The sequence below is a fragment of the Xyrauchen texanus genome, chromosome 32 (assembly GCF_025860055.1).
Source record: "Xyrauchen texanus isolate HMW12.3.18 chromosome 32, RBS_HiC_50CHRs, whole genome shotgun sequence".
Classification (NCBI taxonomy): Eukaryota; Metazoa; Chordata; class Actinopteri; order Cypriniformes; family Catostomidae; genus Xyrauchen; species Xyrauchen texanus.
The window spans coordinates 28,700,790-28,716,730 of NC_068307.1; positions in this window are offsets into that span (position 1 = coordinate 28,700,790).

Sequence of the window (15,941 nt, forward strand, 5' to 3'; positions counted from 1 at the left end):
AAGAGAGACGGACTCCATCCCTCCAGGGATGGGATGGAGTGGCTCATAGTCTTAATAATGATAGTGTTTGACTAACTGGGACCCAGGTCAGGAAGCAGACAAACTGGTTAATCCGAACGTCTGCTAGCTGCCTTGAGATGTCACACAGGTTCCCAAACTACCAACACAAAACTCTCACTAAATTGTTTAGAAAAAATTGGATTAAGTTCAAACTTGAACAAAATGAAAAAATTAAAGATAGGGCTACATAACATTAGATCTCTTTCTACCAAAGCACTAATTGTTAATTAAATTATTACAGATCATAGTTTGGATGCGCTCTGTTTGACTGAAGCCTGCTTAAACTGGATGAATATATTAGTTTAAATGAATCTACTCCCCCAGGTTATTGTTATAAACATGAGACTCATCTGAAGGGTCAAGGAGGAGTTGTTGCTACAATTTACAGTGAAGATTTTGGTGTTACTCAGAGGTCAGGATATAAATGTTAGTGTTTTGAAATAATAATGCTTAATGTGAAACCGTCAGATATAAATAAAAAAAAACTCTTTTACCTCTTTTAGTCGTCTTTTACCCTTGCTACAATGTATAGATCACCCGGTCCTCTATTCTGATTTCTTTGGTGAATTAGTGATTTTTTTTATCAGATATTGTAGTTACTGTAGACAGAGCTTTAATTGTTGGTGACTTCAACATTCACATAGATTATGAAAATGATACATTGGGATTAGCATTTATTGATATTCTCAACACTCTTGGAGTCAGACAAAATGTAACGGGACCAACTCATTGCCATAATCATATGCTAGATTTATTTCTGTCATATGGAGTTGATGTTGATAATATAGAAATTCTGCTGCAGAGCAATAACATCTCGGATCATTACCTTGTCTCTTGTATGCTGCGATCAGCTAATATTACTCAATCTATACCATGCTATCGTTCAGGTAGAACTATTCTTTCGACCACTAAAGATAGCTTCACTAATAATCTTCTAGATCTATCTTAAACACTCAGTAAACCCCAAAGCCCAAAAGAACTTGATGAAATAACAGAAAATATAAATAGTCTTCTCTAGCACTCTTGATAGTGTCACCTCCTTTCGATTAAAGAAATTAAAGAAATAAGCCCTGCACCATGGTACACTGATCACACTCATACTCTCAAGAGAGCAGCTTGTAAAATGGAGCGCATGTGGAAAAATACAATATTAGAAGTATTTCGAGGTGCATGGAAGGATAGTGTCTGTAGAACCAGCTTATCGAAACATCAAAAGCCACAACATGTTTGTTAGATCCTATACCAACTAAGCTCTTAAAAGAGGTATCTCCTGTCATGTCAGAACCTCTTCTTAATATTATTAACTCCTCGTTATGCTTTGGACATGTCCCAAGAAACTTTAAAATGGTAGTTATCAAACCACTTATTAAGAAGCCACAGCTTCTGGCTAATTAAGGAATGATTTCAAATCTTCCATTTATGTCTAAAATACTAGAAAAGGTAGTATCCTACCAAATATGTTCATTTCTAAAGAGAAATAGTATATATGCACAATTTCAGTCAGAATTTAGTCCTCATCACAGTACAGAGACTGCACTTATCTGCACGGCTGCATTTCTCTTTTAGTGCTTCTAGATCTACTCTTTATATATTAGTGCTGTATTCTGCAAGATAGATCACGACATTCTCTTGAATAGGCTGGAGAATTATGTTGGCATTAATGGACTTGCATTAGCATGGTTTAGGTCCTATTTATCAGACTGCTACCACTTTGTCTATGTAAATGAGGAATTGTCAAACCAAACAAAAGGGATCAGTTTTAGGGCCTCTGGTTTTCTCCTTGTATATGCTTCCCCGGGGTGATATTATCAGGAATCATGGAATAAGTTTCCACTGTTATGCCGACGATACACAACTTTATATTTCTTCAAAACCTGATGAGATTTCACAATTCTCCAAATTAGCAGAGTGTATCAATTAAATCAAAGATTGGATGGCCAGAAATTTCCTTCTACTCAATTCTGACAAAACAGAGGTACTAATTATTGGAACAAAAACCTCTAAAAATAAGCCACTAAAATATAATTTGACTCTCGATGGATGTGCTGTTACATCATATTCAACAATGAAGAACTTAGGTGTTATATTTGATACCAATCTGTCCTCTGAAAATCAAATTACAAATGTTTGTAGAACAGCATTCTTCCACCTCAGAAATATTGCTAAATTAAGGCATATGCTCTCTGTTGCTGATGCCGAAAAACGAATTCATGCGTTCATGACCTCAAGACTAGATTATTGTAATGCATTACTGGGAGGATGTCCAGCAAGATCAATAAATAAACTTCAGTTGGTTCAAAATGCAGCAGCCAGAGTGCTGACGAGAACCAAGAAATATTGTTACGAATGAGGACGGAAGCAGACAAAGGTTGAGGATCCAAATGCGGGTTTATTGATGAACAGACACAACAGGAGCAAACAAAACAACCACGATGGGTAAAATGAAAGCAAAACACAAAAACGCTGGAACACTGGAAACACGGGCATGGGAGCGAACATCAACATTCACAAACATTCAACAAACGACAAGGTAATGGAGGAACGGGCAGGGTTAAATACACACAAGGCAGGATGATTACAAACAAGACACAGGTGAGAACAATGACAGTGAACACGAACGCTACCAAGGAGACTATGGAGTTAAATAAAGGACAAAAGTGAAAACTAAGGAGCAAGGTGAAACACGACAGGGTAATACATGACATAGTCCCCCCTCAAAGGATCGGATCCCAGACGATCCTAAAAACAAACATACAAAAAAAACAAAACCGAATCGTCCAAGGAATGAGGGGGGACTGGCAGACCACGGAGAGCACAAGGGGACACCAGACAATCCAGGGGGGGACAAGGGGCAGATAGGTAGACCAAGGGGGGCACAGAGGGCAGACAGGCAGTCCAAGGGGGCACAAGGGGCAGACAGACAGTCCAAGGGGGCACAGAGGGCAGGCGAGCAGTCCACGGGGGCACAAGGGGCAGACAGACAGTCCAAGGGGGCACAGAGGGCAGGCGAGCAGTCCACGGGGGCACAAGGGGCAGACAGACAGTCCAAGGGGAGCACAAGACGGGGACTGGGTCAGGTAGCCTGGGAGCTGGCCACAGGACAGGGACAGGTTCAGGGGGTCTGGGAGGCGGCCAAAGGACAGGGACAGGTTCAGGAGGCCTGGGAGGCTCTGGAGGCGGAGACCTGGAAGGCTCTGGAGGCGGAGCCGATGGAGGTGGCACCGTAGGAGGCTCTAGAGGCGGAGCCGATGGAGGTGGCGCCGTAGGAGGCTCTAGAGGTGGAGCCGATGGAGGTGGCACCGTAGGAGGTTCTAGAAGCGGAGACCTGGAAGGCTTGGGAGGCGGAGCCATGGGAGGCGGAGCCGTAGGAGGCGGAGCCATAGTAGGCTCAGGCGGCGGAGCCGAGGGAGGTGGCGCCGTAGGAGGCTCTAGAGGCGGAGCCGATGGAGGTGGCGCCGTAGGAGGCTCTAGAGGCGGAGGTCTGGAAGGTTCTGGAGGTGGAGCCGAGGGAGGTGGCGCCGTAGGACGCTCCAGAAGCGAAGCCCTGGAAGGCTCAAGAGGCTTGAGAGGCGGAGCCCTGGGAGGCTCGAGAGGCTTGAGAGGCGGAGCCCTGGGAGGCTCGAGAGGCGGAGCCAAGGGAGGCTCAGGAGACGGAGCCGTAGGAGGCTCAGGGGGTGTGGCCGCAGGAGGCTCAGGGGGCGTGGCCGCAGGAGACTCAGGGGGTGGAGCCGCAGGAGGCTCTGGGGCGGAGCCGCAGGAGGCTCAGGAGTCTCTGGGAGAGGAGCCGTAGAAAGCTCGGGAGGCGGAGCTCTGGAAAGCTCAGGAGGCGAAGCTCTGGAAAGCTCGGGAGGCGGAGCTCTGGAAAGCTCGAGAGGCGGAGCTCTGGAAAGTTTGGGAGGCTCAGAAGGCGGAGCTCTGGAAAGCTCGGGAGGCGGAGCTCTGGAAAGCTCGAGAGGCGGAGCTCTGGAAAGCTTGGGAGGCTCGGAAGGCGGAGCTCTGGAAAGCTCGGGAGGCAGACGCGAAGGGACGAACCACGGGCGAATGGAGGGTTACCACTATGGGAGGAGCTACGGGGTTCTCCTCGACGATGTCCGCGGTGAAAGAGGAACCGCAGGCCAGTAGGGTCTCCTCCACGAACGCGCGGAGCGTCCAGCCACGTGTTGCCGGTGGCAACCGCTCTTTGAGCGCACTGTTCAGGTTAGCCCGGAAGAATACGACCAGGGAGGAATCAGGGAAGTCGGTGGCACCCGCAATCGCGAGAAAATCGCGGATGTGGTCTTCCACCGGACGGTTTCCCTGCATGAGGCTAAGCAGCTGACAGTTCGCTTTTAGAACCGCTGGATCCATGTTTGTTGGTCGTTTGTTCTGTTACGAATAAGGATGGAGGCAGACAAAGGTTGAGGATCCAAATGCGGGTTTATTGATGAACAGACACAACAGGAGCAAACAAAACAACCACGATGGGTAAAATGAAAGCAAAACACAAAAAGCTGGAACACTGGAAACACGGGCATGGGAGCGAACATCAGCATTCACAAACATTCAACAAACGACAAGATAATGGAGGAACGGGCAGGGTTATATACACACAAGGCAGGATGATTACAAACAAGACACAGGTGAGAACAATGACAGTGAACACGAACGCTACCGAGGAGACTATGGAGTTAAATAAAGGACAAAAGTGAAAACTAAGGAGCAAGGTGAAACACGACAGGGTAATACATGACAAATATGATCAAATTAGCCCCATTTTATCATCGTTACATTGGCTACCTGTTTTATGAAAAACACAAGAGGGAGAGAGAGGGAAACACAGACACACATCAAGACAGAAGGGACTGTGCAGCCCAGACTGTGACATTGGAAGGTTTGAAAGGGTTCTACTATTTTTCATATATTATTTCTTCTTTTTATCATGTAATGAAAATGTTGAGGCACAATGAATTGTTTAAATGTTATTTAAAACAGTGGTTTTCAACCTTTTTGACTCCAAGGCCCCCAATGTAGGCAATTCGATATTTGGATTTTAAGATATATATAATACCTTTGATACTTCTACTGTAATTATGGCAAAGCTTGTTTTCAAAGTTTTTTAATGAAACTCAAACAATTAATCATGATAAATATGTGATTCCAGAAATGTCCAGAACTGTATATTGTTTGTAAAAAGCAAGCTATTTAGTAAGTTGAATTATGAAAAACATCTAACCCTAACATCTGAGTTTGAAATTAAATAAAATGGAACTTTAATTTGATACTGTAAATCCAAAACCAAATAATGACAGCTAAATGATTCAAAACTCCTCTGAAGTTAACCAGATACAAACCAGATTCTCGTGAAATCTGGTACATTTATAATGTATTATATCTATATTACAGTTTTTTACAATCATTTTCACACATCTCTATACTGAGAATGCATTTTCAAAACTCTTCACGCAGTAATCTCTACCAACACTTATACCAGCACAACAGTTAATTTTTCATCCAAAACACCCTGCAACCATCACAATACTTCATAGATCTCGCAAAATAAATTAATTTCACCAAAACACTGGCAAACTGTTTCTCCCAATAGAAATACTTTGTCACTCAAAATGTATTTATTGGTTTATTGTAGGGTATGCTTGACTTTTTATATATGAAAAACAAATATTCTATTATAAAGCAAGATAGGCAATTCACTGTATAGAATTAACTCTTCACTAACAGTATGGACTGAATCGCAAATGCAGCAATTTTCTACAGTGTGCTTTACTGGATTTTCACATGTGCATGTGGCACAGCAATTCCAAAAAAGCTCAAAATGAAAAACAAAGTTACAAATTCACATAATGATAGTAATGTAGGTCAGTTTGGCCCACTTGCATAATGCATATCTTACCTGTTAGATTGTTGAAATATTCACACAATGGATGCCACTGTTGAGCGTGGGAGATTTGGCTGCACTCAGACCAGCCTCTCTCAAAGATAGACCATGGTTTATCACATGATCAATAACAGTACCCCATCTCATCATAGACTACAGTTCTTGGTCTTCTACCACACAATTGCACTCCTCTCCTTCTCCTGCCAACTCCTCTTTCTCTGGTACCTACTTGTACTGTTCCAAAAATGTTCTTTTGTAGGAGATGTTAATGGCATAGAAGAAAAAACACCTGGACAGAAGGTGACGTCGTCTCTTGCGACCAAGGTATACAGTGCCGATGGACAGGCCGCCTCCGCCCTGCATGCTACGTCCCTCTTGCAAGTCCTCCAGGCCAAAGCGCTAAGAGATCTACACTTGGGTAGTCCAGGTCCTGATGTGCTGCAGCAACTGCGCTCGGCGACTGTCCATGCCCTCCGGGCCACAAAGGTCACAGCACATGCACTCGGACAGGCGATGGCCACCCTCGTGGTCCAGGAACACCATCTATTCGGTGACACCGTAGATGGTTTTCACGGGAGGCAAACAGATCTACCTGTGCTCTGCCAAACCGAGCCCAAATCAGCTAGACCACCTGAGGGTGGATTCTCCACTCTCCGCTGAGCGTTACCTGATGTGACAGCGCATCCCCGGGGGCTGCGCAAATATGCATTTTCCCCAGTGAGCCTACTTGCACAAGTCCTGTGCAAGGTCAGGAAGGTTGAGGAACAAGTCACTCTCGTGGCCCCGACTGGCCCATTCAAGCTTGGCTTTCGAATCGTCACAATCCTCGCAACAGCACCTCCCTAGAAAATTCCCCTGAGGAAGGACACTCTTTCTGAGGGACGGGGAACCCTCTGGCATCCACGCCCAGACCTCTGGAACTCTCATGTCTGGGCCCTGGACGGGATGCGGAAGATCTAAACAGTCTACCACCAGCCATCATAGACGCAATCACTTAAATTGGTGTTCTTCCCGATCTGAAGACCCACAGAGCTGCACTGTCAGATCAGTGCTCTCATTCCTGCAGGAGAGGCTGGAGAGGCGGCTGTCCCCCTCCACCTTGAAGGTTTATGTAGCCGCCATAGTGGCTCACCACAATGCAGTGGATGGTAAGTCGTTAGGGAAGCACAACCTGATCATCAGGTTCCTTAGAGGTGTCCGGAGGCTGAACTAGGCCATAACTGTTCCCCTCATGGGATCTCTCCATTGATGGCACTCCTGATTGTGCTCACTTCCATCAAGAGGGTTGGGGACCTGCAAGCACTCTGTCAGCGAGTTCAGTCCGGCAGACTCTCACGTCATCCTGAGACCCCGACTGGGCTACGTGCCCATTTTCAATAAAACACAATTTAATATGTTTTTTAAGCTATTTAAATTATGGGGACACTAGAAATGTCCTCATAAACCACATTTATAGCATAATACCCTTGTAATTACTAGTTTGTAACCTAAAAAAATTGTGCTGGTAATCCACATAAACATGCCTACACACACAAACACACACACTCACACACACAAACACTCACACACACACACACACTAACACACAGACACACACACACACACACACACACACTCACACACACAAACACTCCCACACACAGACACACACATACACACACACACAAACACACACACATACATACACACACACACACACACTCACACACACTCACACTAACAGACAGACACACACAAATACTCACACACACTCACACTAACAGACAGACACACACACACACTCACACACACTCACACTAATCGACAGACACACACAAATACTCACACACTAACACAAAGACACACAAACACACACACTCACACATACACACACACACACTCACGCTAACACACACACTAACACACACACTCACACAAACACACACACACACACAGGTCTCTCTCTCTCTCTCAGACTCCGGTGAGGATCATGTGACCTCACAGATGGCATTATGACATGCGTTTAAAAAATCATCTGTTCAACAGGACAAATCTGCATATTTAGTGTCAAATTATACACTGTATTAACGGCGAGTGTTTGTGATTTCTATTCAACTCATATATTAATCTGTTTTCTCACAGTTTCAAGGGCACAACATGGTCAAAATCATCCAACTCTGACGGGCCATTTCCTCGTCTGCAGCCCGACTCAAATTCTCACAGTAAATGAGTTTATCTGTCTTTTATTAAACACAGTTTCACTTGTTCTCAATCTCTAATATTTCAAAAGGTCAGTTTGCCTTTAAAGTCAATATGAAATGGCACTCGCAGCCCATTTGACTTCCATCAGTATTTGATTGGATGGTAAAGTGTCACATCAGATTGTGAAGGACTGAAACGCTGCCGGGACACACATTTGAGGAGGATTATCAGGACGGGGAGACTGAAGGTCAAGTTCACCCTCCAGACCAGGGGTCGCAACCTTTATGACATGAAGTGCCATTTTTTATTTTCCTTGATAATCCCTGTGCCGAACAACATGTGTTCTTTTATTACAAATTATACTGGAGCTGACATGAAACTGATGATTATGTTCTACAGTCTGATATACTGTCAATATATGTTGTGGTTTATGGTCAGAGATACAGTCAGATATATACGGTCTCTTGGCCGATGTCCAGCGGGGCACTTTGGCTGTGTGTGTAATGAAGAGAGCCAGCGTTCTGCATACGGACATTTCACTAAACATTCTCTACGATACTCAAGCGGCTCATAACAGCTGCAGACACTCAGAGTTACATCACTAGAATAAATGAACAAATGACCTTAAATGAGTCAAACACACACACACACACACACACACACTTAATCCTCACATTCGAGTGCTGGTTTAAACTTTTACTGAGTCAGCGTTTATTTCTGTCCTCGTGGTCACCAGAACATCAGCCTGAAGGATTTATGACCATGATAAATCTCAAGAAGATTCTTCAATCGTTCACCATCCGTGTGTTTATTATCAGAAACAAACCATGATCTGTCATCATACGTGACCTGTCTCACGTCTGGATACACATGACACATGATGTTTCTCATGATTCAATGAACCCGAATGATTATAAAGATAAATACATATTGTGCCTCAAACGTCCTGAAAGACAAGAGTGTCGTTATTATTTACTGTGATTCACACACACACATTTGTGTCATCTCATCGTTTTGATGACAGTTGTGTCTAAACTTGTGTCATGACCGAATTATCCTCTTAAACGTATTTCCTGATTCTCTCTGATAACATGTTGAAATGATTTTTTCAATGTATATGTTTGGAATCGTCCATTTCAGAATATTTCATCATGTTTGAGTTTGAAGAGTGACGCAGGTGAAGTTCACTTTAAAAACCTCTTCAAAGTCAGTTTCCCTTTTGTATCTCACTAAATGACGGTTGTGACATGTTCAGACAGCTTCAACACAGCTGAGAGATGAGCTCATGTGAACTGTTCGAGAGATTTACAGTAAGAAAACATCTGAACACTGTGTGATATTAATTAAGAGAAAACAGCACTGAAATCACTGAGAATGAAAGACGTCCATAATTATGTTTGATTATTAAAGATGAATTCTGCTGCATCAGAGCATCTTTGTGACACTCTGAGGGCCGTGAACAATAATCGACACAGAACACGACTATAGATGGTTAAATATGCAGAGAGGAAAAGACCAATCACAATTCAGTATGTAAATTATCAATGATGTCATCACTGTTGTTACATTTGAATGCTGAATAAAGTGAAAGTCAGTAAATGAAATATTTAGTAAATAAAAAATCGTAAAACTGATAATAAAACTGATAATATATAAACCCTCTACGGACACGTCGGAGAAAGAATCGCCATTGGCTAGTACATTTTTGTTTTTACTTTTGACAACATATAAGCATAATGCAAATAATATATATATATTAGTTTTCATATATATGATTTCACACAATACAGTATGCATGATTGCACTTTTTATTTTCATATTTCACTTTAGCTTTGAATTTCGTTTTAGTTTGTGTACAAATGTAAAAAATTCACATTCTATCAATTTATATGATGTCATGAAATTGCATTTTTAAAATGACACAAGCAGTCGTCACTATTTGAAATGTTATTACATTTTTTATAAAAATATTCACAAGGTTGGAGCCTAATGAACATAGAATTAATAATTATATTATAAAAAACATAATTTAAGTGCTACTATACTTAAACTAATACGCAAAAAAACAACCGTGTTCAAACTCTTGCATAGATGTGGCACGAGCCTATTTGTTGAATTCTTTCAAATGTAGTTTTCTGAAGTTAAAATATTTCACAATGTATGATTGTGCCTTTGAAATATTTATGTATTTATGCATTTACTACACTTACTACGTTAGTTTTTATGCTCTTGTGCAATTTGCATTGAGTTTACATTGATATTTATAAGAAGTGCTAAATTGGTTACTGTATCTTTAAGAGAACCGGCAGCTCTGCAGCAAGTGTTTATGGCTGAATGAGCACATTACTGAGAGAGAACTTGAACAGTATTTGTCCTTCATTTGTGCAGTGTATGAAACTAATTTATTGTTCTCTTTGATCACTAAGTGACTGTAAATGACAAATCATTTTAAAAGAGACATTAAATGATAATGAGTGCGTGCATCTCGTCTTGGACACGAAATACACAGAACGAAGCAAAAGGAAACCTTGACTTGTATAATGTGCTCTCAAGTTTTGCAACACTTTTACCTTCTTACAGACGTCCAGCATGCATATTACTGGTCTGTAGCCATGCTGATATGGAATGATATTCCGGACATTATTCAAAAGGAATTGCAAATTGTATTTGCAATTGCGTTTTCAATTTGTGGACGCATAAAATGTGACATAATCCAAACGCAATTGCAAATCGCGCATTACCGTTTGCATTTTCGTTTAAGCGAACGCACAGTGACTGCCAAATTTCAAATGGAAAAGCAAAGTCCGTTTGCAACTGTGTTTCCCATATCTTACGAGTTTTGGCCCTGTCATATTTAAATAGCAATTTCAATTACCACGTCTGCTTTTTCACTTTCTCAGCGTCGCGTATGTAGCCAGCCAAAACTCAAATGGAATACTAATTCCCTTAGTATTTCCATTGATGCCTTACACGGAAACCTGTCAATCAGGGTCAAGGGTGGGATTATGCTATGGGGCGTGTTTGTCTTGGGAAGTGACGTCACTCACAGTCTATCACGATCAATAATTTAAAAAAAAAATGAGCACTGCACTTTATTAATCTATAATCTCACACTGGACTGTTAACATATTCTCCTCAATATACTACTTCATATATATATATATATATTTCATATACTCTTTACTTATTGTATATTGTGTATTCTATATTGTGTGTATTGTTTACTGTACATTGTATATTATTATTGTGTTGTGTAAGTACGTGTACATTTGATATGTAAATTGTGTTTTGTAAATATGTTGTTTATTGGTATATGTCTCGTCTCTGTCATGACTGCTATGTTGCTCGGAACTGCACACAAGACTTTCACCTACTGTTGCACTTGTGTACATGGTAGTGTGACAATAAAGTGATTTGATTTGATAAACCGGCGTCTGTTCAGGGCATCACCTCTTGACCGTCGACTGTGAGTGACATCACTTCCCAAGACAAACACGCCCCATAGCATAATCCCACCCTTGACCCTGATTGACAGGTTTCCTGTAAGGCATCAATGGAAATACTAAGGGAATTAGTATTCCATTTGAGTTTTGGCTGGCTACATACGCGACGCTGAGAAAGTGAAAAAGCAGACGTGGTAATTGAAATTGCTATTTAAATATGACAGGGCCAAAACTCGTAAGATATGGGAAACACAGTTGCAAACGGACTTTGCTTTTCCATTTGAAATCTGGCAGTCACTGTGCGTTCGCTTAAACGAAAATGCAAACGGTAATGCGCGATTTGCAATTGCGTTTGGATTATGTCACATTTTATGCGTCCACAAATTGAAAACGCAATTGCAAATACAATGTGCAATTCCTTTTGAATAATGTCCGGAATATCATTCCATATGCTGACGAACTGGGAATGTTGTGTAAAAGTTTGGGGGAACGTTTAACCAATGCCAGAGATAACATCGTTAATGCCATGCCAATACCATTTCACGGCTGAACTAATGTGATGGTGACAGCGCGATCATGACAGATCCGGATCTGGTCACGTTCCTTCAGGGCGCTCACGAGACACAATACGCTGTAAAATACGAGACTGAATCCAGCTTTGCCAGCTTCTTATTCAGTAAAAGGATCGTGGTGAGATCTTCTTCATCACTACACAACTCGAGCTCTGGCGAGTCAAATCTGAATATTTCCTCGCTAGCGGCTAATAAAATACATATTTTAGTCACATAGGGCAAAATCTGTTCCCATATGCAAGTGATTTCCTCACTGTGTAGAGGGCTGTAATATATACGCTCACCTAAAGCCTCTGATGCACTCACAGCGAAGATCTTCATTGTTCATCTGATCTGTCCATGCCACTGAGACCAGCGGCACATAGAAGATCGCAGAACATCATGTGTGATTTGTCATGTTTACATTATCATTCATGGAGCTAATGCTATCACATTATACATAAACATAATTATCATCTGCTACCATCTGTTGTTGTATTTTGATGAATTTTTGTGATAATATATCCAAACCATATGATGAAAACCTTTTTTAAACTTGTTTTAAAACATCAATATTGTCATGGGGGGTCTGTGTATCTCAGCAAGTATTGTCACTGACTATCACACCTGGAGTCGTGAGTTTGAAATCAGGCTGTGCTGAGGGAGTCCAGTCAGGTCTCCTTAGCAACCAAATGGGCTATATGCACGCATAACTTCCGCGTTTGACGCAAGGATGCTCTTGCGTTTCCGGTTGGGAGATTTAAAGCGGAGGTAAACGGGATTATGGCAGAGTCTTCTAAATTTTCTCGTTGTTTGCTTGAGTTGCCAAAATTTTGTATTAATGATGTGCGAAGAATTGCACGAATGTGCAGTACAATGCCACAGAGCAAGCTTGAGAAAGGTTTCAAGTTTTATGTTTCGTCTTATCTCTGCAATTATGAAGGTAAGTTCAGATAGCCTGAACTAGTACGTTATGGCTAACATTGTGCTATTATTTTTACATTCCGGCCAGCAGCAGACTAATCATGCTAATATAAATGTTTGGCATGTAATGTGTTTGTAATTTTGTTTGTAAAAGTGTCAGGTAAAATCAGGGCCACAAATGAGATCTCAGTGAAAGCTCAGTGTTACCGCTCTATGAGGAAAGCAGAGACTCCACACCAACTAAGAGTAGGACTGGTATATTGAAAGTGACGTTCAAAGTTCTTTTGAACATGTTCTAAGTTTTTACTTTTCTAACGTTACCACTGTTCATTTTGGATAACCACAGATGTTATCTTAGCTAGTATGGATGTTTATTGTACAAAATGAATAATAATAAAAAATGTAAAGCAGTTCTATCAACGACAGATGAAACAGTGGTAATGGAGATACACTGCTGCAAAGTTTGTTTCCTATTCGCACATACAGACTTTTTGTCAGTAGCTTTCCAACAGTGGATGCAAACGAGTTAATATCATTGACAATGAGCAACAAAAAAAATATTTTTTGTATGTAAAAAAAAAAAAAAAAAAACGACTACAAGAGGAAAGAGTTGTAGGTGATAGTCATACTTGTTTATAAAAATAATTTACTCATTAATCATTTTGCATACACCATTTTTATTTAAAATATAGCAAAAAAAAAAGCATAAACAAAATGAGAGGTTGCTGTTTTGTGACTAATGTTCCTTTAGTGTATAGTCAAAGAGTATAGAATCCCACATCAGTTCTCGGCATAGCAGCGCTCTACGATCGGCGGAAGTAATCAAGCATCCTTAAATTTCACCGGAAATACGTCATGCACCGCCGTGCATAGAGCCCATTGGCCTGGTTGCTAGGGAGGGTAGAGTCACATGGGGTAACCAAATTGGGCCGGTTGCTAGAGAGGGTAGAGTCACATGGGGTAACTAAATTGGGCCGGTTGCTAGGGAGGGTAGAGTCACATGGGGTAACCAAACTGGGCCGGTTGCTAGGGAGGGTAGAGTTACATGGGGTAACCAAATTGGGCCGGTTGCTAGGGAGGGTAGAGTCACATGGGGTAACCAAATTGGACCAGTTGCTAGGGAGGGTAGAGTCACATGGGGTAACCAAATTGTCCCGGTTGCTAGGGAGGGTAGAGTCACATGGGGTAACTAAATTGGGCCGGTTGCTAGGGAGGGTAGAGTCACATGGGGTAACCAAACTGGGCCGGTTGCTAGGGAGGGTAGAGTTACATGGGGTAACCAAATTGGGCCGGTTGCTAGGGAGGGTAGAGTCACATGGGGTAACCAAATTGGATCAGTTGCTAGGGAGGGTAGAGTCACATGGGGTAACCAAATTGTCCCGGTTGCTAGGGAGGGTAGAGTCACATGGGGTAACCAAATTGGGCCGGTTGCTAGGGAGGGTAGAGTCACATGGGGTAACCAAATTGGGCCGGTTGCTAGGGAGGGTAGAGTCACATGGGGTAACCAAATTGGGCCGGTTGCTAGGGAGGGTAGAGTTACATGGGGTAACCAAATTGGGCCGGTTGCTAGGGAGGGTAGAGTCACATGGGGTAACCAAATTGGACCAGTTGCTAGGGAGGGTAGAGTCACATGGGGTAAACAAATTGTCCCGGTTGCTAGGGAGGGTAGAGTCACATGGGGTAACCAAATTGGGCCGGTTGCTAGGGAGGGTAGAGTCACATGAGGTAACCAAATTGGGCCGGTTGCTAGGGAGGGTAGAGTCACATGGGGTAACCAAATTGGACCAGTTGCTAGGGAGGGTAGAGTCACATGGGGTAAACAAATTGTCCCGGTTGTTAGGGAGGGTAGAGTCACATGGGGTAACCAAATTGGGCCGGTTGCTAGGGAGGGTAGAGTCACATGGGGTAAATAAATTGGGCCGGTTGCTAGGGAGGGTAGAGTCACATGGGGTAACCAAATTGGGCCGGTTGCTAGGGAGGGTAGAGTCACATGGGGTAACCAAATTGGGCCGGTTGCTAGGGAGGGTAGAGTCACATGGGGTAACCAAATTGGGCCAGTTGCTAGGGAGGGTAGAGTCACATGGGGTAAACAAATTGTCCCGGTTGCTAGGGAGGGTAGAGTCACATGGGGTAACCAAATTGGCCCGGTTGCTAGGGAGGGTAGAGTCACATGGGGTAACCTCCTCGTGGTCACTATAATGTGGTTCTCGCTCTCGGTGGGGCGTGTGGTGAGTCGTGCGTGGATGCCGCGGAGAATAGCGTGAAGCCTCCAAACGTGCTACGTCTCAACGGTAACACGCTCAACAAGTCACGTGATAAGATGCGCGGATTGACGGTCTCAGATGCGATTGAGATTCGTCCTCCGCCACCCGGAGTGAGGCGAGTCACTACGCCACCATGAGGAATGAGAGCGCATTGGGAATTGGGTGTTCCACACTGGGGAGAAAAGGGGGGTGAGAGAGAAAAAAGAAGGAAAAAATGACATTAATATTGTCATATAGGGTTCGGTTAAGTTTAGGGTACGGGTTAGGCCAAAAAAGAACTTTTGGTCTGCACAAACACTGTAAACATATACAAATAAACTTCATAAAGGCTTAGGATTAATGTTATTCTCACAACAGTCTGCATGTGCTAAGATTAGGATCATCACAGATGAAGATAATGAAGATGACCTTTATTAAATAATTCTTCAGAAAATCAGTGAAACGTTCTGGAGAGAGAGTCTGACATCAGCTTCAGTTAATGAGCAGCACCGGATATATCCTCAAAACACAAACCAACATCAGTAGTTCCTCAATTCCACGGGGCGTATCAATTAAAATATCAAACAGAGTGTTTATTATGAAGGATTAGTGCATGCGGTACTAAAGGCAAAACAAAGCTTATGTATAATTACAGGATTACCGTTAA